This window comes from Schistocerca piceifrons, chromosome X, assembly GCF_021461385.2.
Source record: "Schistocerca piceifrons isolate TAMUIC-IGC-003096 chromosome X, iqSchPice1.1, whole genome shotgun sequence".
Lineage (NCBI taxonomy): Eukaryota > Metazoa > Arthropoda > Insecta > Orthoptera > Acrididae > Schistocerca > Schistocerca piceifrons.
Genome location: NC_060149.1, coordinates 87,626,314 through 87,651,183, shown reverse-complemented (window position 1 = coordinate 87,651,183; position 24,870 = coordinate 87,626,314). Strand labels below are relative to the sequence as shown.

The 24,870-nt window shown below is 40.2% G+C and overlaps 1 long non-coding RNA gene across 1 annotated transcript in view; it reads right to left on the bottom strand.

Annotated features, from left to right (window-relative positions):
• The window catches only part of LOC124721094, a 209,024-nt gene that overhangs the window by 90,297 nt on the left and 93,857 nt on the right, over positions 1-24,870 (bottom strand). Inside the window, exon 2 of the long non-coding RNA XR_007006263.1 lies at positions 6,833-6,925. This is a non-coding gene — a long non-coding RNA (uncharacterized LOC124721094). The remainder of the gene's footprint in view (positions 1-6,832; positions 6,926-24,870) is intronic.

The following is a 24,870-nucleotide window of genomic DNA, read 5'->3' as shown; positions in this document are numbered from 1 at the left end:
CCAAAATGTATTTTATGAGTCATAATGAGTAGAAGATTTGGGTCAGATGGATTACACAGAGGTTGTGTGTGGACATTGTGTCTTCGGATTTTATGGGATGATGAATTGAAGTTTGCACTAGGATTTTATCTGTACTTGTTCGAGGAGACTGACTAGAGGAAAGAGTTGTTATGGATGTGAAATGATATTGGCGATAAGGTTTATATGTGTCGACGTATTGAAGAGGTATTATTGAGGTATTGAGATTGTGTGAAGTTGATGATTATTGGAGTTTTGGTGGACAAGAGGTAAGGCAAATGATATTGATGATAAGGTTTATATGTATCGACGTAAGAGGTATTACTGAAGTATTAAGATTATGTGATGCTGATGATTATTGGAGTTTTGGTGGATAAGAGGTAAAGTAAGTGAGGAGCATATTTTTTTTGTTGGTTTATATGGAACAAGGAGGATGAAGATGACAGACTAGCACACTCAAGTGGAAGGAAGATTGTCTACACACACACTTTGTTAAATCACTAAGCAGTATATACTTTTTTTTTGGACAGTGGAAGTATTTGCATATCTTGGCACACTGACAGTTGTTCAGCAACCGTACATTTGATTTGGCTTGGCAAACATTTGTCTTGACATGATGACTATGACGTTGACTAACTATTATTGACTGTTATACACTGTTGCCACTACTACTTGATACACACGTTGAACATCAAATTTTGACAGAATTGCATTTACACAGTTAACACTATTCAATTACACAGTAGTACTTAATGTGGATGAAAGATGAGTGAGTGTGTTTTGTGTGTTTTCCTTTCTAATCCCAAATAATTGGTACCGACCTATCTCCTAAATATTATTTTACTTGTTTGTTGTGGCTTTCACAGACACCCATAAATATTATAGGTTTACTGATATTTGTTATAGTTAATATGACAATTATCTGATATCACTTGTGTGTTTATTATAATTTGTATGTTTAGTGTAAGAGCATTGATAATAATTTTGTAAAAGCAATTGTGTGTGCATTCAAACTGTTGTTCGTGCTTGCACCTGTTTAACATTGGTGCGTGCCACTTGAAAATGTTTAATTTCTGCTAATGAACTCTGATGAACTGTCTGATTAGTGATAGTGAATATTGTGGACTGTTACCTGCACTTGTTCAACATGATGGGTGCCACTTGGAAATGTTTAATTTCTGCTAATGAACTCTGATGAACTGTCTGATTAGTGATAGTGAATATTATGGACTGTTACCTGCACTTGTTTAACATGATGGGTGCCACTTGGAAATGTTTAATTTCTGCTGATGAACTCTGATGAGCTGTCTAATTAGTGATAGAGAATATTATGGACTGTTACCTGCACTTGTTCAACATTGCTGGGTGCCACTGATGGAACTGCTTCTACTGACATAATGTCACTTGTTGGTGTCTGCACCTGTTCAACATTGCTGGGTGCCACTAATGGAACTGCTTCTACTGACATAATGTCACTTGTTGGTGTCTGCACCTGTTCAACATTGCTGGGTGCCACTAATGGAACTGCTTCTACTGAAATGATGTCACTTGTTGGTGTCTGCACCTGTACAACATTACTGGGTGCTACTGATGGAAGTGCTTCTACTGAAATGATGTCACTTGTTGGTGTCTGCACCTGTTAACATTACTGGGTGCCACTGATGGAACTGCTTCTACTGAAATGATGTCACTTGTTGGTGTCTGCACCTGTTCAACATTACTGGGTGCCACTGATGGAACTGCTTCTACTGAAATGATGTCACTTGTTGGTGTCTGCACCTGTCAACATTACTGGGTGCCACTAATGGAACTGCTTCTACTGACATAATGTCACTTGTTGGTGTCTGCACCTGTCAACATTACTGGGTGCCACTGATGGAACTGCTTCTACTGACATAATGTCACTTGTTGGTGTCTGCACCTGTTCAACATTGCTGGGTGCCACCGATGGAACTGCTTCTACTGACATAATGTCACTTGTTGCTGTCTGCACCTGTTCAACATTGCTGGGTGCCACTGATGGAACTTCTACTACTGAGATGATGTCACTTGTTGGTGTCTCCGCCTGCTCGCCATTTCTGGGTGCCACTGTTGGAGCTGTTTAAATACTGCTGATGAAATGTTATGGGACTGCTATTTGCACCTGTTGACCATTACTGGGTGCTACGGCTTGAACTGTCAACTACTCTGAGGAATGCTACTTGTTTATTGAACTATTGAAAGGATTTTATGTGAATATTTGTATAAACAGATTTTTTGTGTATTTACTGTTTATGAAATGTTATAAGACTCTTACCAACACCTATTCGTCATTGCTGACGCTATTGATTGAATTGTTTAACCATATGATACTTGTGTAAACTATTATGTAAAATCACATGTATGCAAGCATTTGTATTCCTTACTGTATTTTATATATTAGGTTATTGAAGGGTCAGTGCAAAGCCAAAATTTTATCTAGTTATGTGATATTTACTTATTAACATTATCTTTTATTTTTGTCTGTATTTTTTTTTACAAATTTGGTGGTATTTTCGCCACCAACGCTGGCAAAAATACCATCAAATTCTAGTCCGTGGAGGAGGGGCATATGAAAGGTGGCTACACTGAGTCACAGCGCCAGAGATCGCGCCAAAGAGTTTGATTCCGGCGCCTCCACTGGCAGTGCTTGTTCAGAAGTTGTGGTAGTTACAGTGCTTTGCTGAGAGGATGTTGATAGCTGTATTATTTGAGGCCATGTCGTGTGCAGTTGTTTTGATGGGCTAGACAGCAGATGTTGTTCGAATGGAGATGTTGTAATGATCAGAGTGTATTTTTAGTCAATATATATGAAGGTAAAAAAACATTTTTTTTTTAATTTCTTAACTAACAATGCCTCTTGGTCACAGGTTCAGTCAACAAAGCATCTGGCTTGTGTTCATGTATTAGACTGTAATTCGGGTTTCTATGTGCAATTATAGTATTTCAGTTTTATTTAATTAATTCAGTGTAAATGGTATTTAAAATATCTTATCTTATTGAGGAAGAACCGTGCCAGATGTGTACGTTGAATCACACTTCCACACACAGAACAGTTACACTTGTGCCTTGTTGTTAGTAGTTTTTGTTTCGTAGCTTTTATAGTTGCTGGGGACTTAATTAATTAATTGTGGTAACGGAAATTTCCTTTGATTCTTTGTTGTTCTTCTATGCAGTCAGATTGCGTACTAATACTAGTCAGGGCCAACCGGTTACGAGACTTCGTAGCCGGACAAACAGCGACTAAAAATAAAAAATTATTTGCATTATAAATAATTAGGCCCCCATGCAATATATATATATATATATATATATATATATATATATATATATATATATATATATACACTCCTGGAAATTGAAATAAGAACACCGTGAATTCATTGTCCCAGGAAGGGGAAACTTTATTGACACATTCCTGGGGTCAGATACATCACATGATCTCACTGACAGAACCACAGGCACATAGACACGGGCAACAGAGCATGCACAATGTCGGCACTAGTACAGTGTATATCCACCTTTTGCAGCAATGCAGGCTGCTATTCTCCCATGGAGACGATCGTAGAGATGCTGGATGTAGTCCTGTGGAACGGCTTGCCATGCCATTTCCACCTGGCGCCTCAGTTGGACCAGCGTTCGTGCTGGACGTGCAGACCGCGTGAGACGCCGCTTCATCCAGTCCCAAACATGCTCAATGGGGGACAGATCCGGAGATCTTGCTGGCCAGGGTAGTTGACTTACACCTTCTAGAGCACGTTGGGTGGCACGGGATACATGCGGACGTGCATTGTCCTGTTGGAACAGCAAGTTCCCTTGCCGGTCTAGGAATGGTAGAACGATGGGTTCGATGACGGTTTGGATGTACCGTGCACTATTCAGTGTCCCCTCGACGATCACCAGTGGTGTACGGCCAGTGTAGGAGATCGCTCCCCACACCATGATGCCGGGTGTTGGCCCTGTGTGCCTCGGTCGTATGCAGTCCTGATTGTGGCGCTCACCTGCACGGCGCCAAACACGCATACGACCATCATTGGCACCAAGGCAGAAGCGACTCTCATCGCTGAAGACGACACGTCTCCATTCGTCCCTCCATTCACGCCTGTCGCGACACCACTGGAGGCGGGCTGCACGATGTTGGGGCGTGAGCGGAAGACGGCCTAACGGTGTGCGGGACCGTAGCCCAGCTTCATGGAGACGGTTGCGAATGGTCCTCGCCGATACCCCAGGAGCAACAGTGTCCCTAATTTGCTGGGAAGTGGCGGTGCGGTCCCCTACGGCACTGCGTAGGATCCTACGGTCTTGGCGTGCATCCGTGCGTCGCTGCGGTCCGGTCCCAGGTCGACGGGCACGTGCACCTTCCGCCAACCACTGGCGACAACATCGATGTACTGTGGAGACCTCACGCCCCACGTGTTGAGCAATTCGGCGGTACGTCCACCCGGCCTCCCGCATGCCCACTATACGCCCTCGCTCAAAGTCCGTCAACTGCACATACGGTTCACGTCCACGCTGTCGCGGCATGCTACCAGTGTTAAAGACTGCGATGGAGCTCCGTATGCCGCGGCAAACTGGCTGACACTGACGGCGGCGGTGCACAAATGCTGCGCAGCTAGCGCCATTCGACGGCCAACACCGCGGTTCCTGGTGTGTCCGCTGTGCCGTGCGTGTGATCATTGCTTGTACAGCCCTCTCGCAGTGTCCGGAGCAAGTATGGTGGGTCTGACACACCGGTGTCAATGTGTTCTTTTTTCCATTTCCAGGAGTGTATATATATATAGGAAAATATTTGGCGCAACTAACAACAATGGAATATGGATCAAGAAACCTACAGAGGAACTGTACAAACATACGGAGACAATCACAGAAAAGATTAGAAAACGCAGACTACAATTCTATGGACACCTATTCAGAATGCCATCACACAGGCTGACCAAACAGATCTTCGACTGGGTAACCACTAGAAACAACAGATGGGTGGCAGAGGTAGAAAACGACCTGAACCAGCTCAACATAACAGCAGACACAATAAACGACAGAATAAAGTTCAGAAACATCATTAAGAAAAGTAAACTACATGAGATACAATGCGACAAACGAATGGACCGAAGAACACAAGCAAGATCACAGCCAAAAGATGAAAGAAATATGGGCAACCAAAAAGGCAATCAAGATGAATCCGAAGACACAAAGCCGGCAAGAAGCATGGACAGAGGAACGGAAACAGAAACACAGCGAGCGAATGAGGGAAGTTTGGGCAGCAAGGAAGGCAGCAAAAGGAACTGGCCATGTAGTTTAGTCCAAATGCGCTCTTTAAGGGCAAAACACCAATAATAATTATATATATATATATATATATATATATATATATATATATATATATATATATATATATATATATGATAGAAATGTATTTTCGTTGGCAAGCATCGATGCTGTATTGAGTCAGACACCTTTCGAACGTCTTGAAACACCGAATCAACCTGGTTTCCTCTAGCCATAGTGTTGACGATATCACATGTGAAGAGCATAAGTTTGATTTTGCATGATGGATGTTTTCGGAACCCATGATGTTTTCCACGGAGAAGCTTATTTTGTTCCAGGTAATCATAACGTTTCAATTCAGATTACGTTATAGTATTCTGCTACAAATGGATGTGAGAGACAGTTTTGCGGACCAGTTCTACTTCCTGTTTTGTAGAAGAGTTCGACCTGGGCTTACAGAGGACATATCTTTGCTCAAGGTAAATGTCACACATTATCGCCAAGAGAGGAGCTAATTCATCTGCAAATACCGTTTATAGCTTCACTGGAACTCCATCGGACTCCGGGGCCTCACTGACGTCAGCACTTAAAACTGTTTTTCAGTGCTATTTGTATTGATTACTATTCCACTCATAGTAGCAGACAGCTACTGAACAATGGCATTTTCCACTTCATCTTAGTATATAAGGTTGTCTCCTCGGGTCTTACCTATGGCCGGTGAAAAAACATGCATGACAACATATTGATGCAATCTTGAATTACGACTAATAGCTACTGAGGCAGTATCAATCATTTCGAAAACTAAATTTCTCGTCTAATTACCTCTGCTACTTAGCAACCGCATTTTCCTACCTGTAGAGGGGTATTGTTGTCGTGTTTGAAACTGGGCTATAAAAGAATGTTAGATAGGAGCTACATGGAATAGTTGTGTGGGATTCTCAGATGGTTTTCCAATCCCACAGAGTACTACGGAGGTTGTCCTCGCGGATCTCATTGTCTGTTCCTCCCACTAAAATTTTTTTGTAGAAGATATTTCTTTACTTATACAATGCGAGATTTTACACAAACTTAGTGATGTACCAGATGTATATGACGTTCTGTATGATAAGAAAAAAAATGTAAGGGATGGAAGCACTGAAGTTTGGGAGCTCGATAAACGTGTAGTACGAAATCTTCGGAGTTTGGTTTTTTTTAAGCTAGTATAAGCCTGAGACTTTTTTTTAAGGTAGTATAAGCCTGAGACTTAACAAGTTTTGAGTCAAGAATGTGGAGAAATCGTGGGGACCATACGCAGTTAGATAATCACTCAGTTACTGCTGTTAAGTAGGTGGTGACACTTTTCTCTGTTGGGTAGAGGCGCGTCGGCTTTCCCTTAAGAGAGCGTAAAAGTAATTTTATCTTCAGCAGACGCCGACTAATCGAAGACATGAGGTGAGTACCGATGAGACAACTGAGTTTGCCTTAACTATACTATTTTATACCAGTCACCGTTAGTATCACGCGTATGGTGCAATAATTCATTAATTCTTACCTGAATCCGACACAGATGATAGTTTGTTGACAATGTAGCTACGAGGCGCTGGGCGTTGTTAGCGTGAGAGACAGGTATCTGGATTAAATCGACCTGAAAAATGAAAGAAAAACATCGAAACTTGGAGAAAAAATAACCACACACTGATATAATAGAAATCCTAATACGGAGACTTTCAAAGAAAATTAAGATCTGCGAGACGAAAATTGCAAATTAAAATTGTTCAGTCTTACTGCGCACATGGGAACCGTCAAGAGTAAGAAAGCGTCTCTTTTGTTGCCACCCAATGTGGTGGTACAACAAGCAGTGGCGGATACAGACAAACCTCAAGGAGGGCGCACTGAAGATATCTTGAGCTACCTTTACTTTTACCACAGTAAAAAATAACCAAGTCACATGCACAGTTTAAGAAAATTTTATTTAAACTGATTGAACGCATATACAAGACAATGCCATATTATGATATAAAAAAGTTACAATTGTGGTTCCCTTCCTCAAATGATGAATTCTATGCGTCTATTCTTCTTGGCAAATTGGTTAATTACGTGTTCAATAGGACAATCAATGTCAGGGTGAGTGTTCAACAGAGCTAAGCCATGAAGTCGATACTCCTTCATTGTCGACCTCAGCCATGTCTTTGTACGCCGCAATGTTGAAAAACTTCTTTCTATTGTAGCAATAGATGCAGATAGAAAAGCAAATATTTTGTACAGCGTGTGCAAAGTAGGATAGTCAGATCTAGGACAAACATACAACGCTTGCCTAACAGAATCACGATCATTAACGGCGTTTATGCTCGTTTGCTTGTATTGAAGAATCTTTCCCATTAGTCTCTTTTTAATCACAAAGAGTGATTCTTCTTCAAAGAATGGTAGTTCAGTTAAGCAGTGATTCAATTTATGTGCCAGGTCATTACCGTCATGTTTCAGTAGTTGTGAGGGCAAAAGTATGTTGAATTTTGAATGATAAATATCTTCTTCAGCAAAACGTTCTGTCATGTCAGTCGCAACATGGTCCAGCGTTAGAATAAAAACAGTTCTTTTCCCATACGTCATAGCTTCATCATTATGAACGCAGTTTTCCCTGTGTCTTTGTCTGCCAGTAAGACGAGGAACACTCATCTCCACGTCTAACTATTCCATAATTGCCTTCGCCTCTTCAACAATACTAGCAAACTGGCCATCAGCATTAGTTCTCATGCCGTCGTACACCTTGAGCGTCGAATCTAATTTTGCTTTTTCCATCGCGACGTCCAAGCTAGGGTCTTGTACAGGGTGTTTCAAAAATGACCGGTATATTTGAAACGGCAATACAAACCAAACGAGCAGCGATAGAAATACACCATTTGTTGCAATATGCTTGGAACAACAGTACATTTTCAGGCGGACAAACTTTCGAAATTACAGTAGTTACAATTTTCAACAACAGATGGCGCTGCGGTCTGGGAAACTCTATAGTACGATATTTTCCACATATCCACCATGCGTAGCAATAATATGGCGTAGTCTCTGAATGAAATTACCCGAAACCTTTGACAACGTGTCTGGCGGAATGGCTTCACATGCAGATGAGATGTACTGCTTCAGCTGTTCAATTGTTTCTGGATTCTGGCGGTACACCTGGTCTTTCAAGTGTCCCCACAGAAAGAAGTCACATGGGTTCATGTCTGGCGAATAGGGAGGCCAATCCACGCCGCCTCCTGTATGTTTCGGATAGCCCAAAGCAATCACACGATCATCGAAATATTCATTCAGGAAATTAAAGACGTCGGCCGTGCGATGTGGCCGGGCACCATCTTGCATAAACCACGAGGTGTTCGCAGTGTCGTCTAAGGCAGTTTGTACCGCCACAAATTCACAAAGAATGCCCAGATAGCGTGATGCAGTAATCGTTTCGGATCTAAAAAATGGGCCAATGATTCCTTTGGAAGAAATGGCGGCCCAGACCAGTACTTTTTGAAGATGCAGGGACGATGGGACTGCAACATGGGGCTTTTCGGTTCCCCATATGCGCCAGTTCTGTTTATTGACGAAGCCGTCCAGGTAAAAATAAGCTTCGTCAGTAAACCAAATGCTGCCCACATGCATATCGCCGTCATCAATCCTGTGCACTATATCGTTAGCGAATGTCTCTCGTGCAGCAATGGTAGCGGCGCTGAGGGGTTGCCGAGTTTGAATTTTGTATGGATAGAGGTGTAAACTCTGGCGCATGAGACGATACGTGGACGTTGGCGTCATTTGAACCGCAGCTGCAACACGGCGAACGGAAACCCGAGGCTGCTGTTGGATCACCTGCTGCACTACCTGCGCGTTGCCCTCTGTGGTTGCCGTACGCGGTCGCCCTACCTTTCCAGCACGTTCATCCGTCACGTTCCCAGTCCGTTGAAATTTTTCAAACAGATCCTTTATTGTATCGCTTTTCGGTCCTTTGGTTACATTAAACCTCCGTTGAAAACTTCGTCTTGTTGCAACAACACTGTGTTCTAGGCGGTGGAATTCCAACACCAGAAAAATCCTCTGTTCTAAGGAATAAACCATGTTGTCCACAGCACACTTGCACGTTGTGAACAGCACACGCTTACAGCAGAATGACGACGTACAGAATGGCGCACCCACAGACTGTGTTGTCTTCTATATCTTTCACATCACTTGCAGCGCCATCTGTTGTTGAAAATTGTAACTACTGTAATTTCGAAAGTTTGTCCGCCTGAAAATGTACTGTTGTCCCAAGCATATTGCAACAAACGGTGTATTTCTATCGCTGCTCGTTTAGTTTTTATTGCCGTTTCAAATATACCGGTCATTTTTGAAACACCCTGTAAGATTTTGCTGACTGGATATGTTATGCTCATAATGTCACTCAGTGTAAACAACCTGATAATAAACTCGCAATTAGTGAGAGCTCGAAGGAGAATATTGGCTTTAGCAGCCGTTGTTCTATCCCTCCAACACTGTATTTCTTTAAGAACTTTGCAAACTGTTCCGAGATCAGTTGCGAATTGAGTAACAGCATCATGTCGCTCAACCCATCTCGTTTGACAATGTGACTGCAGTGAGTGTTTTAGATGCCTCTTCAATGTTGCGAACCGCTTGCTAAGTTTCTCACACTTGTAAATTTGCAACTGCGAGAGACCGCGAGGTTGAGCTGATGACTTCGACACGGTGCTACTTGCGCGTTGATAACTTTCTTTATTAACTGACCAACCGTCAGAGCCTATACCCACACAGGTCTCCAGTGACAGAGAAAGGCTTTCCATTCTCCTTAGAATCGTAGTACCTAATACTTCACCAGTAACACTACGGTCTTCAACTTGACTCTCTTGAGGTTCATCGTCAATGTTTCCACTACAATCATTGTTTTTATCGATGTCAACGAAACCCATAAATCTTTCGTGTAATTTGCCCTCACCATCAACATATCTTGCAGCTAAACTCAGTTGGGTGATGTGCGCTATGACCGTAGACTTATCGAAGATTATGCTGTAATAACGAGAAGCTTTGGTTTCCTCCAGTATTCTCAATAACATCACTGTTGTACAGCATGAAATAAGTTCGTTAAACGTTGTTTTACTTATGTAAGTGGCGTTCGTTTTAGTGGTCTCAAGGTGATCTTTTTAGTTGCAAGTATACAGCGTCAATTCTAAATCCTAGAAGAGCTCTAAAGTTTCTTTCGTGACTCACTATACTTTCACGATCATTTTCATTTTCTAATAGACTGCCATCATCTCTATGTTCCCGCATAGGAATATTTTGCTTTCCATGAAACATTGTTTTTGTTATAGGTACAAGACGGTCTCTGTTTTCCCTAATGCTTTCCATTCTGTGTCTTGACAATTGATTTATGTCGACAAAAATAACTTTGCATCCGTTGGCGCTTCAACGAGGTACTTGAGCTGAGAGTGGATCTCAAGGTCACCATCTTTACCAGTAAGTTTAGCAAACTTTGTTAGTGGTTCAGTCACAAGTTTCTTGGCGATAATGGATTTCTTTCCTCCAACGATTTTATTATTCACAAAAATTGAATAGTTAATGCAAAGAAGTCTCTTTTTAACTTATGAGAACACCAGCCATGGATACTGTTCAAAGTGATTATCGTGCACCTGTCTGCGTTCAACCCGTCCTCTCTTGTTGTGCTCGGAAGTAGGAAAGATATGATCATTTTCAGGTTTCCTTGGAGCTGTGAGAAGCTTGTGTTTTATATCATCACTAATATTTCCTGATGCTAATGTATCCAAATAATTGCCAATATCGGTGGGATTAAAGGAATCAGTCGATGAACTTTGTCGTGGAAGTTTCAATGAAGTCCTGGGCTCTGCCTACACATCTAGTGGTGATTTTGCGGCTGAACGGTGACCGGAATCTTCAGATGTTTCTACTTCTCTTTTTCTTACTACATAACGATCCATTTTATTATACTGTTACGACGTAGGTAAATTAGATGCCAATTAGATTTTCCACTGTTACTCTATCAGCAAACGTCACCTAAACACACACGAAGAAGCAGCAAATAGGACAGTACAGTACAGGTCAATTAAAATACCTTCGAACCGAGAAAACATGCAACAGGAAATAAACATAGTGAAACAGATTGTACCTACCACAACTATGTTGCTTTTATGGTTGACTCAGTGTTAGGCAGAATAAAGAAAGATCCAAATACAAATCACATGACAGAAGATTAAGATAAAAATAAACGCATGTCTAGAATCCTATATATTGGCACTATATTACAAAAGAGTGCAAATATTCTCAAAAACCGCAGTCTAAAAATTGGGTTCTCTACATCTACTAAGCTATAGTAAAAACTAATGTATAACGTGAAATGTAATCATGACCATTATTTAAACTCTGGAATATACAAAATAACTTACCAGGAACGCTCGATGCTCTACATAGAACAAGCAGGCCTAAATTTCAACACCAGGTATACAGAGAATATTAAAGCCTACATACGCAAAAGACACACAACGTCAGCAATAGCCACAGACATACACAATACAGGACATCCATTCGGGAAACTACTCCACAAACTAAATAAAACTCATAAAATTGTTCTGCTGGAGATGTATTCACATTACAAAAAACAATTGCGACAAAATATTGACTGAAAAAGTGGAAAATGAATCAATGAATTTCTTCATATGCTTCAACGATGTACAAAAATAGTGACACACAGAAATAAGTACCATTGTAAATATAATGGTCCGGATAACTAAGATAAATGTCCCCTATACGAAAGGAAACATACTCTGCGTATGACGTTTAGCATTATCACTGTTGACTACATGTGAAAACATCTTGGTAACTGTTCTTTAAAAACTTTAAATTCCTTCGTAGTGCCACAGAAAATCTAGGTGTAAAGTTAGAAGACGTCAAAGAACATGATTTCAATTTTGTAGGCATAGTTAGCAGTGAATGGACTTGATTAAAAGGGAAGAAAGGACAGAATCTGCCGACATAGATGCCATTACAACTTGGCATTAGCTCAGCTGGAGGAGGGAAGGAAAGAAATAAGCCATGGTATTGATGTAGTAGACAACCTGCAATGGGACACTCTACAAAATAATTGTGTTTTCCAAATATGAAGGAACTTAATTAAATTTAAATACCATATTTTATGCACCGTATGAGTTATTATTTAATGTGATCAAAAATTTCCATTGTGATTTCACAACGTGAGATACCTCAAATTGGCATCGAAGTGCATCGACTCGCGTAGGTGACTTGTGGCTGGCAACATGAAATTGTTCAAAAGGAACAGCAGTATCCACTCCATGAACAGATGGCAGGTAGTGAAAAGTTTGATAGCATTTTCTTTTTAATTTTCAGATTGCCTCTAGCTGGCCAGGTGCGACGACTGACTATGTTGAGGAATAAATATGTGGATATGAAAAATAAGGATGTAGAATGTTAACAAAATTTGTTTTATTTAAAAAGCTTTGTTTCTATATAGTGCTTCTGGTTATCATATCCTTCGGTACTGTTCAGAAAAGTGAGCAGCGTCATACAAAACGTACTTTCTGTTGGCTGTCAGCGAAGAACAACAGGTTTAAAAAACCATGCTGAAGGATATTATTCTCTTTGGAAATTCCATCTAGTTCGTACATGAGTGCTTTATAAATCGCTTGACTGTGTAACTGAAATTCACTATAATGACTTGAAAGGTAGGGAAAACTGTTTATACAGGATGCAATGTGTTTAAGTCCAGATATTTCTGTTGTTGATTGAGTATAGAGTACTGAAAAATATCAGTATTTACGTTATTTGCAGACTAATAATTATAACTATCACACGTTGTATGTCTTTAGGTTGGGTAGTACCCTCATGTGCAGGTGGCAAGAGCAGGCCATTAATGCTTGTTTTCCCCTCGACAACAGGTCAGCTGTTGAAGTGTCTATTTGGTGGTTCATTATGGTCACGCATAAAACATCAGCCCATTAAGTTTGTGACATGTTTGGGGGAAGACTGTTCGGTGCAGAGGAAAAAGCACCAACACACTGATGTACATATTAAGGTACCACATACAAGAATATACACATTACACATTATACATTGTTTAATAAGGAATCACACTTGTTCCCCTGAATCATCCTACCAGATTTGTGTCTCCCACGGTTTTTCTTAATCAATCCAGCAGACTACCGCCGATACCTTTCCATTTCCATACTCATTATTAACGGTTCTATCATGAGGTCAAATCTTATGCTGCCTTCTACAGATGCCAATAAAGTGAAGGTTCTAGATTTAGGTCCTGTAGCTTCTTCACAGTCTGGTTTGGAATAACGCAGGTGTCTGGTATTACCACCAAGGATGGTGTGCTGAGACTTCTGTTTCCACACGGCTTTAATCTCATCAGCCAAATTTCTGTATTTGCCCATCTTTTCACTACAGATGGTGTGCAAATTACGGGAGTTGCGAACAGTGATGCCTGTCAGGAATGTGATTTGCTCAGCTTTATTATTATTATTATTATTATTATTACTATCGTTAATTCCCCCTTAAGGAGAGCGCCAAGTCACATCCAAAAATCTTTCATATATTCACTGTGTTTCTTCTTTCTCTCTTCTGTCCACTTCTTTCCTGTTTTCTTCTCTTTGTGTGATTGCTGAAGTTTCTGTTTTCTGATTTTTCTCTGTTTATTTTTCCTGTTTCTCATGTCTTCTGTGGAGATGTTTAGTTTCTCGAGGCCTTCCATGATTTTTCTTTAGCCAATTGATTTTCACTGTGTTGGTCATCACTGTGTTAAAAATCTTCTTTATTCTGTTTTCGTTCATCATATGTATATATCCAGAGACCTTTCCGCTTCTTTTCATGATGTTTGTAGCTGTGTCCGTTTGTTCGTACAATTCATTTGTCGGTCTCTTTATCCATATTTCCTCTTTCTGAACTGACCCATAGATCTTTCTCAGTATTTTTCTCTCTTTTTTTTCCAAATCCTTGATTTTCGTTCTTCCTTTTATTAGTGTTGTTTCTGAGGCATAAAGGGACTCTGGTAAAACTACTGTACTATGGTAATTAACTGTCCCATGTTCGTTTATGCTTTTTGTAGTTTTGTGATTCTTTCTTCACTGGATGTAGAGTTGAGTCCTGTTTACTGTATAATCCCTCCCAGGAATTTGAAACTTTCTGCTAGTGTTATCTTTTCACAGTTTATCAGTGGATGAGCATCTGTAGATTTTGTGTCCATGTACTGCGTTTTTTCATGTGGAATCTGTAGTCCTGATTTGGCTGAGATTTCGTATAGTGTCTCTAGAGCTGCTTTGCCTTCTTTTCTGTTATTTGTTATGATGGCTATATCATCAACAAAGGCCAGACATTTTATGTTGTCGGTTCTGACCCTGCGTCTCCCCATCTTTTCTCCACTGACTCCTTGTCCTGATTATTTTCTCCAAAACTGATTTAAACAGAATGGGTGACATGCGCTTTCCCTGTCTCACTCCAGTCTAGATTTCGAATGGTTCCGAGATCTCTCCCATAAACTACACTTTAGATTTTCTTTGTGTTTCATGGATTAGCTTTTCACCTTCATTTCTTTTAATGCCTTGAACAGTGTTTATCTATTGAGTATTAGCCCTTCTTGTGGTCGGCGAATGCTATTGTGGAGTTCCTCGACGTTCTCGTTGTTAAAATTGTTCTCACGCATCATATCTGGTCACTACGTGGTCTTCCCATTCTGAACCCTCCTTGGTATTCTCCTATCTGTGGATCTATCTGAGGCTCTAACCGATTAACAGGGCTTTGGATACTATTTTTTATGCCACATTTACTTTTTTTTACTTTACATGTTGCAAGGGCATTATCGGCTATACGCCTGCTCTATGAGCCTCTTCCACTTCTGCCTGTCCAATGCGCTGTTTGTCCAGTTGCTGTTGCTGTTCATCCTAGTTGTGTCCACCCGAATGTTGTCATGCTATCTGATTCTGGGTCTCCCTGTTCCTCTCGTTCCATCTGTTGTTCTGCTGAATGCCATTCTAGGTAGCCTATTCTCTGTCATTCTTGCTATATGGCCTGCCCAATTCAACCTTCTCCTCTTGAGCACTTCGACGATGTTACGGTGTTTGTACAGCCCTCTTAATTCTTCATTTCTTCTTATTCTCCACCCCATGTTATTTTCATCGTATACAGGTCCAAAAATTTTCCTTGGTACTTTTCTTTCGAATATTAACAGTTTTTCTTCATCTTTCTTTCTAAATATAACATCACAGGCATAATGATCGATTGATATAAGCGGATTTTGAAGTTACTGCTAAGTGATCTTTTTCTTAGAATTTTGATGAAACTAAAAAGTGCCTTGTTTGCTGTTGATAAGCAGGCATCTATTTCTATATCTGCTCTGTTGTTATTACTAAAAAGACTCCCTAGGTACTTGAAGTGGTCAACAGTCTTGAAATTGAATCCATCAACAGTCAAATTCCTCTGTACTGTTTTCTCTCATTTTTTGTGGAGGCAGTGTATTAGGGCTGACCTCTATTCTTCTGGTATCTTTGGGTACTTTTTTCCTTTCCCAGATATTTTCAATGATTCTGTGTATTTTGGGTGTAATGGTTTCGTAGTCTAATTTTCAGATTTCAAAATCAATCCATCTTCTCCAAGTGTTCTGTTACTTTTCAATGATTTTATTATTTTCGCGATTTCCTCGCGTGTTGGTGGTTTGAAATCCGGTTAGATTCTGTCTTCTCGAACTGTTAGATTCTATGTCGGTTTATCACAGTTGAGGAGTGTGGCGAAGTATTGGGCTAACATTTCATAGATCTTTTTCGGGTTTATCTCTAGTTTTCCATTTTGTCTTTTGGAGCATAAGCTCGGTAGTTGCTATCCTCTTATACTCTCTCTGAAAGTTCTGTAAAAGTTTTGTGTGTTGCTTTTGTTGAAGTCTTCTTCTAACTCTTTAAACCTGTTGTTTTCAAAAAAATGGTTCAAATGGCTCTGAGCACTATGGGACTTAACTTCTGAGGTGATCAGTCCCCTAGAACTTAGAACTACTTAAACCTAACTAACCTAAGGACATCACACACATCCATGAGCAAGGCAGGATTCGAACCTGTGACCGTAGCGGTCACGCGGTTCCAGACAGTAGCGCCTAGAACCGCTCGGCCACCTCGGCCGGCACCTGTTGTTTTCGTGATCTCTTCTTTCTCTACAGAATATTTTCGACGTGGCCTTCTATATCATGTTGAATTCTTCCCATTTTTCGGATGTTCTATGACCGTTAAATTTTTTCCAGTCTTGTGTTCTGTCTTCTGTAGCTCTGTCGCATGTCATGTCTCACCATCTGTGTTTACTTTTTCTCGGTGTTTGTCTCAATTTTACCAGTTCTTTCATTTTGTGAGACAGCTATGTCCAGTCGTTATTGTTGATATTCTTAATTTTCTCAGTTATTTCTTTCCTATTTAATCAAAGGTACTCTGGGTCTGTTCTGAAAGTTTGGTTTATTCTTTTGATTTGTCTGTTGGGTACAGATTTCTGTTTGATTTGGGGCGAGTGACTATCGAATTCGAAATATCCTTTCCTTGTTCTTACATTCGTAATTCTCTGGCGTTTTTATGGGTGTCGCTATGTGGTATATCTGTAATTCTCCTAGAGCGTTGTTGTGGTATTTCCAGGTTCGCAGTTTCTCGTGTGGTTTCTGGAATTACGTTGAATGATTTTGAGATCAAAATTCCTGCAGAACTATATCAGGTTCGCTCCATTCTTGCTTCTCTTATTACGGGCTGTGTGTTCTCCTGTTGTGTCTCTGACTTTTTTTCCCCGCCTAATTAGGCGTTAAAACTCCTAGTAACACTTTTACGTGCTTCTTGGGGATTTTGTTGGTGGTTTCTTCCAGATCTTCGCAGAATTCTTCTACCGTATGTGGGTTTTTCTTGTTGGAATTATTTGTGAGGGCCATGTGCATTGATTAGTGTATAGGTTTTGTTTAAAGATCATATCGTGATTGTTGATATTTTTTCTGATTTTGAGGTGGATCCATAATAGAGTCCAGTATCGATTAGTATAGCACAAATCCTGTTACAAAGAGTTTGAGATTTCATCCTGTAAAGATTATGGCTAGTCCCCTTCTATATTTTGTAAGTTTCTTAGTCAAAGTGGTTCTCATCTGAGAATTGTGTTTCTATTTCCAGAATTTTGATATCGAATTTATCCATGGTGATTGTCAGTTGTTTCAATTCATCTGATCTCAGTAGTGTGTTCATGTAAAATATTCTCTAAGTCTTGAGATTTTTGGGAGGCTCCGAGTCTTCCCCTCATGACATGCTTGATCCTCTGTAATCCAATAATCAGGTCTATTACCCAGTCATACTGACTTGGGTCCAGGATAGCGGATTATTTCCCATTTTTCTGTCATGATTATTGGTTTGTGTTGAGGGTTTGGTAATGAAATCCTAAAGTATTATTATTCTTTCTTTTCTCAGACGTTATGTCTGGTCAAAAATGGAAAGTGACGTGGACCTTGATCAAGCGTGACTTCCTTTTAACTGTACGGTATATGTTACATTGCATTTAGGAACTTTCGGGTAATTGAACATGTATCAATAATTACAGATTTCTATAGTTGTATATATAAGTTTGGATGTAGCTGTATTGCGTTGATGTACTGGTGGATATTGTGTGGTATGACTCCTGTAGTTGATTGTATAATTGGTATAATGTCAACTTTATCCTGATGCCCATGTCCTTGACTTCCTCAGCCAGTGGGATGTATTTTTCAATTTTTTCTCCTGTTTTCTTTCGTATATTTGTTGTATTGGGTATGGATATTTCGATTAATTGTGTTAATTTCTTCTTTTTATTGGTGAGTATGATGTCAGGTTTGTTATGTGGTGTTGTTTTATCTGTTATAATGGTTCTGTTCCAGTGTAATTTGTATTCATCATTCTCCAGTACATTTTGTGGTGCATACTTGTAAGTGGGAACGTGTTGTTTTATAAGTTTATGTTGTAAGTCAAGCTGTTGATTACTATTATTATTATTATTATTATTATTATTATTATTATTCATGTTTGGAACTTACTGCACCACGCGATGTACATCATGAGGGGACCGATATTACTTTCATTCTCTCAGAATGGGCTCTTCTCCGCTCATTAGACCAAGATGTTCTGGCCATCTAGTGTTTCTCTGACAGAACAACTGTCCAGTCGCGGATTTTCTGTCTAAATATCCCCCTATCTGGTATAGAAAATTGTGTGATTACTGCTTCTTTCAGGTATAATTTTACTGCACTAATTCATTTTATTGTCTCAACTTTTGCTTTATTGCAAGTTTCATATAATTCCACAGCCTGTCTAGTTAATCTATTTGGTTCCCTTCTTTTAATATTCACACAAAATTTTACACTGCGCTCTTTCATATCCGAGTACAAGTTGGTATACTTTTTAATTTCTTTATTTGTTCTTAGTCTGTACAGTCACTCTTCAATATTATTTGGGCCTTTAATTTTCCTGATTACTTTTCATTATCTTTTTGGATTTATTCAGTTTCTCTCTTCGAGTTTCAAAGAACGTTTCAGCCCCATAAAGACACTCTGATTTAATGGTTGTGTTGTGCCTTAGTTTGGTGTATTTTGAGGAACACTCTGCGTTATAGATGTCTCTTGTAAGCTTGAAAGCAGTTTCCATTTTGTGACAACGAATTTGTGATCAGTCTTTTCCTGGCCAGTTTCCTGGGTGATTTCGGAACTGAGAAACTCTAACTATTTCTCCATATTTAGTTTTTAGAATTATGAGTGCCAGATTGTTGTTGGACATATTTGGAGCCGTACACTTCCTGCTGTTTCTATTAGTTTTTGTATTGTTCACTCAGCTTCTTTTATCATTTTGATGTCAGGTCGACTGCGGTAGACTATCAGTTATTATGCTGCGGTTCCAGTAATGTTTGTTTTTTGTTTTTCTCCAACAGCGAATGGATCGTGTCTGTAGTAAGGAGGAAACTCTTTCATTAATTGATTATGTTTTCCCATCTTCTAATGGATTACTTTGGCGACCTCATCCTGCGTTTTCAAATATTCTGTGGGTATCAAGTTCTTATAATCATTTGTAATTCCTAGTATATTCTCCTTCTGATCCCCACACTTCCTGCACCTGTCATCTTTTGTTTGTTCCTTCTGGATATACGTCCGGTAGTTTCTCGTCGCAGTGACGTGATCTTGTATCACTGTCAGGAATCCCTCAGTTTCTACACGCAAACCAGCGTGCGTCAGCCAATTGATTGATGGTTGCAAATTTATATAATCCCAGCTGAGGTCGTCGGCATATTACCCACCCCCATCTCTTCAACTCCCGGTTATCGCCAAGAGCGGTGCGGCAGTGGTAACACGTTGTACTCGCATTCAAAAATGGTAATTCAAATCTCCGTCAGATCACCCAGATTTAAGTTTTCTGTGATTAACCTAAATCGCTGAAGGTTAATGCCAGGACACCCCCGATCTCCATACCCATTTTCCCCCAATCTGACTTTGTGCTCCGTCGCTAATGACCCCGTCATCGACGGAACGTCGAATCCGCCCTCCATTCTTTTACACTATATACTGGTGTCAGTTATGTGTGTTTCAAACCTTTTGACTCTTCCAGATGTTCATCCCAGTTGGCGTGGTATATAATGTTACTTCTGCACAATGGACTGTTGAGTCGTTATTGTGAAAACCCTCCGTCAGATTCCATAGCTATTTTTCGTGTAGCTGCTCATTATCTGTCAGACCTTCCCCACTTCTCACGTGAGATACTCGGCCTTACAGCCGTCGATTTAGATAGGTGGATGTCATACTTCGTCAACCGCGAATATGATCTCTTTTCAAAAATTCCCGTGTTTTCCCCGGATATATTCCAAGTGTATTTTTGTCCACTTAATGAAGAAGTGCAGGCAGAATTGGAACAGCATGTGTATTAAAGATGAGGACGGTGTCAGTTTAGATTTCAACATGAACGAAGGCATGTTGTGAAATATAAAAGCGCCTTACAGCATAATACTTGAAAATAAATAACAAAGTCGTTGTCTAATTTACTTTTAACTCAGTTGTAGGTATGCACTTTTATATTTTACAGCATCACAATGTATTCTATCTCACTAACTTTTTGTTTTCGTTTTTTGCCATTTGGCGGTCTATACAATTTATGTGACCCTTTTGTTGTCACTGTTTGTACTTCTTTATATTTTACTAGATTTTAATCGTTGTCCTTACACATTTCTGGTGCGAATTTAAGCCCCAATTACATAGCTGTTTCAATGTACAACGTATATACATACTGAACTTTTGACTGATTCTTAGTTGCACGCTCATATCAGAGTCATAAACTATAATTTTTGAGTGTCAGCTATAGCTCTTACGAATAGGTGATGTGTGTGACAACAGCTCTGATTATGACCGGTGACGATTGTTTTTCGTTTTTTTTTATATGCAATTGTAAGATCCCGACTGACAAGTGGATTGTGCGGTCGCAGCACGTGTGCTCAAGTTTCTATTCTACTTTATCTACTAGCGACCACCAGGTTTTTTTGTTTCAACTGCCAGTTGCATTGTACAATGGTACCTTGTAATTTCTGTAACATAGTATTGATTTTTAATAAAGCTACTTCCCTCGTTATATTTTATTGCACTAAGCGCAACTACCTGCCCTCTTGTATCTCTTTGCAAAACTCCCGTTGGAAATATTTTGTACACTTAATTAAAGAAAATATTTCAACTGAAATCATGTGTTCTGACATACAGTAGCGACATCTAGCGTGCCAGAATGGAGGTCTGTCATTCGCCGGTGCCCTGGAGTCTAACATGTTTCCTGAAAATGTCAACATGAATGTCGTAGTGGTGCTTGTGTTATGCAACTTTTGTAACTTTGTGACGATGCTTGCGCGGCTAATCATTGTGACAGTGCTATCTATGTACATGTAACGATATGATGTTTACTACAGCGCTTCTACTCAGGTATGGAAATGTTTTCATATTCCTCACACAGATTTTTTGATACCGTATTTGTGTTCGTCCCCGCTCTCAATCTTTCACACCTTCTGTGTTCCCACTATCCACCACAACACCTAACTTCCATCTCCATACTTCTCCCTAGCCCTCAGCCACATGCAGGATATTCTCTTCTCCCTGAATACTTCTCTCCCACTGCAGGTACTTCAGATTTTACATTAAAGTGCAGTGCTTCAGTGTCTTCACCTAAAGAATTTCACCATTTTTCGATGTGTTTTTAAATGTAGATATTTGCTGTTTTCTATGTCCCTCTTTGTTTTTTGAATTTAAGGTAATAAGTTAGTCCTCAGGTTCTCTTTCTCATCGTTTTTATATTTTTAAAAATGCTCTTACATGAAGAGCGGCATACTGTAAAGCTAGCAGCCCGCCCCTGTCCATATGAGGAGAGGGGGAGAAAAAAATAATAAAGAAAAAATGTATTTATGTATTTTGGATATACTTTTATACCTCTGCATGTATACTTTAGGACTGAAGATGGTTGTCATTGACTGAAATTAATAACCTGATTGATAAACACTTACGTTCCGTGACTGTAATTATAATTAAATAAATATTTCCTGGATAGCTGAAAAACTCTATTGTGACAATATCACAGCTCGTGAGTATTAGTACCTTAAGATTATTATTATTATTATTATTATTATTATTATTACTGCATCCATTGCCATTTTCAATTTAGAATTTCAAAGTTCAACATTTACTCTGAGTCGTCTCTGAAAATGTTCCAGATATTTTACTGTATCTTATGAGACCCTGTGCCATTGACACGGATGTCGAACGAAATAAAAAATATATAAATCGGTTAGGAACTTATCAAATAAGATCTCTTGGCAATTAACGTAAGTGTTCATCAGTAGGCAGTGCAATTGAATTACTTATTTTAATTGTAGATTTGTCGAAAGCATTGCCGCTTGTGCATAAAATACATGCTAGTTTCGTATTTTTATGCCAAGGTCCAACTGTTGTTGAAGCTGGCGTCACAAAACCCCCGTTTCTCTCTCTCTCTCTCTCTCTCTCTCTCTCTCTTTCTCTCTCTCTCTCTGTGTGTGTGTGTGTGTGTGTGTGTGTGTGTGTGTGTGTGTGCAGTAACAGAGTACGTGTTGCGCGCACAATTTATTTACAATTCTATCTCATCGACTGACTCAATTTTAAATTACCTACCGTAATCGGAAAATTATCGCCCACGTTACTCTCGATGGAGAACTTACGTCCTTGCAGATCATAACAAGAAAATATTAATGTGGTATTAGTAAACAGCTGGATCATATATGGTAAGGCCCAGGAATTTATCTCATTTGTTAAAGGTAGTATTGCCCAAACAGCATTTGGAATAGAAAGCTATCTGAAACTGGAAGTAAATAGCAGCGAAATCCTAAAATGACCCTGGAATAAATACCGCAAATTTAGATTAGACTCCACTGGTGGCAGAGCATTTATTGTCGTAAAAGACTTGATAATATCTAGGAACGTTATCACAGAACCAAAATGTGAAACAATCTTGGTGGATGTAAGCATCGAAGGTGTGTCCAACGAGGTAATTCTATGTTTTAACATACCACCTGCCACTAGAGCTGCAGCGGCAGAGCGCTTCAGGTAAAACTTGAAAAGTATCGCGAGTAAATTCACTATTTGTGCTTTTGAAATAAGGAGCTACTTCAATTTACTAGCTGCAGAACTAGACAGTCAACGATTGGAGCTGATTCCAGAGAATTATTGTGATGTTGTTTTCAATGTCTTACTTATCTTGGCTCTGAGCACTATGAAACTTAACATCGAAGGTCATCAGTCCCCTAGAACTCAGAACTACTTAAAACTAACTAACCTCAGGACATCACACACATCCATGCCTGAGGCAGGATTCGAACCTGCGACCGTAGGGGTCGCGCGGTTCCAGACTGAAGCGCCTAGAACCGCTCGGCCACACCGACCGGCTAACTTGTCTTGCCTGGGTATTTATTTACTCAAGTCTTCAACCAGTTCATTACCTCTCCCCTCCTCCCCCCTGTCTCTCTGCCGATCTCTTCCTCTCCTCTCTGTCCACTTCCTCCTCCCCTCCTTCTATCCATCTCATCCTCCCTCTCTCTCTGCCCATCTCCTCTACCCTTCTCTCCCTCCGCTTCCTCCAACTCCTCCTCCCACCTCTGTCTCTTCATCTCCTCCTCTCCAGCCTCTCTCTGACCGTCTAGTCCTAGCTCATCTCTGCATCCATCTCCTCCGGCCTCCCTTCTTTTTCCACCTGCCCACTACCATTTCTGCTCCTCCAACTTTCTCTGCCCATCCTCTCCTTTCCAATCTCTGTCCACATCGTCCGCAGCACGTCGCTTAGTGGCTAGCGGTGCTGTCTCTGGATCACGGGGTCCCGGGCTCGATTCCCGGCCGGGTTGGGGTTTTCTCTGCCCTGGGACTGGGTGTTTGTGTCGTCCTCATCATATCATCACTATCATCATTCGTGACAGTGCCTAGATTGGACTGTAAAAAAAATTGGACTGTGTAAAAATTGGGACTTTGTACAGGTGCTGATGACTGTGCATTTGAGTGCCCCACAAATCAGACATCATCATCTGCCCACATCCTCCGCTATCTGTGCACCTCCTCCTTCCCTCCCTCTTTGACCATCTTCTCCGCCCTCTCTCTCTCTCTCTCTCTCTCTCTCTCTCTCTCTCTGTCGTCTCTCTCTCTCTCTCTCTCTCTCTCTCTCACTCTCTCTCTCCCTCCCTCCCTCTCTATTTCCATCACCTCAACCCACTCTCTCTGTTCACCTACTCCTCCCCTGTTCTCTGTCCATCACCCATATCCCCCACCTAATAGGTGGTTGGTGGTTTCCTATCTTTCCAGACAGTAAATAATATGTCTACCATGTTTGGTTGAAGTCGATCCATGGGCCTAGGAGATGTTGAACATATATACATATGTTGCACAAGTATATGCCTGATTCTCTGCTGTTTTACACCATACGACTCCAGAGAGGATTGTAAACTTATCTTTTGTATTCAACCATGTGGGTTTATCTCAAGTCACAAAACACGTTGACAAAGTTATTGGCTTGCTGCAGTGCTATTCTCGCGACCTGGTTGACACACTGAACAACACAAATAAGAAACAAATAGCACTTCATTCTTTTAAAAGTATGCCAAGTTAACTAAATACAGGAAAAAAAACACCAACAGATCGTTTGCGAATATTTTTACTTTACCCTTCTCATCCGCATCACCACCTGTAGTGGTAGTGGCGAACTCAACTCGCGCAGTATTTTTATAAAAATAAGGTAATATACATAACGAATTTGGCTGAAATTGCTCCAGGAGATCCTGAGTTATGCCTCAATATCACCCTCTTTTCATTCCCATCCCTGCGGCATGTAGATGGTTCTTAACCCCACAGTGCTTCTTGCCCCAAAAAAGGAACCAGAAAACCCACGATGCTTCAAATATTCGAACTCACTGTATAACACATCTCCAAAATTGTAAATATTTTAAAAATGAGTTAATGTGTTAAATATTTGACGTTAAGCGTACAAGGGAGAAAATGTCTAGAAAAGGTCTGAAATTATGTTTAGAGTTTGTTGGAAG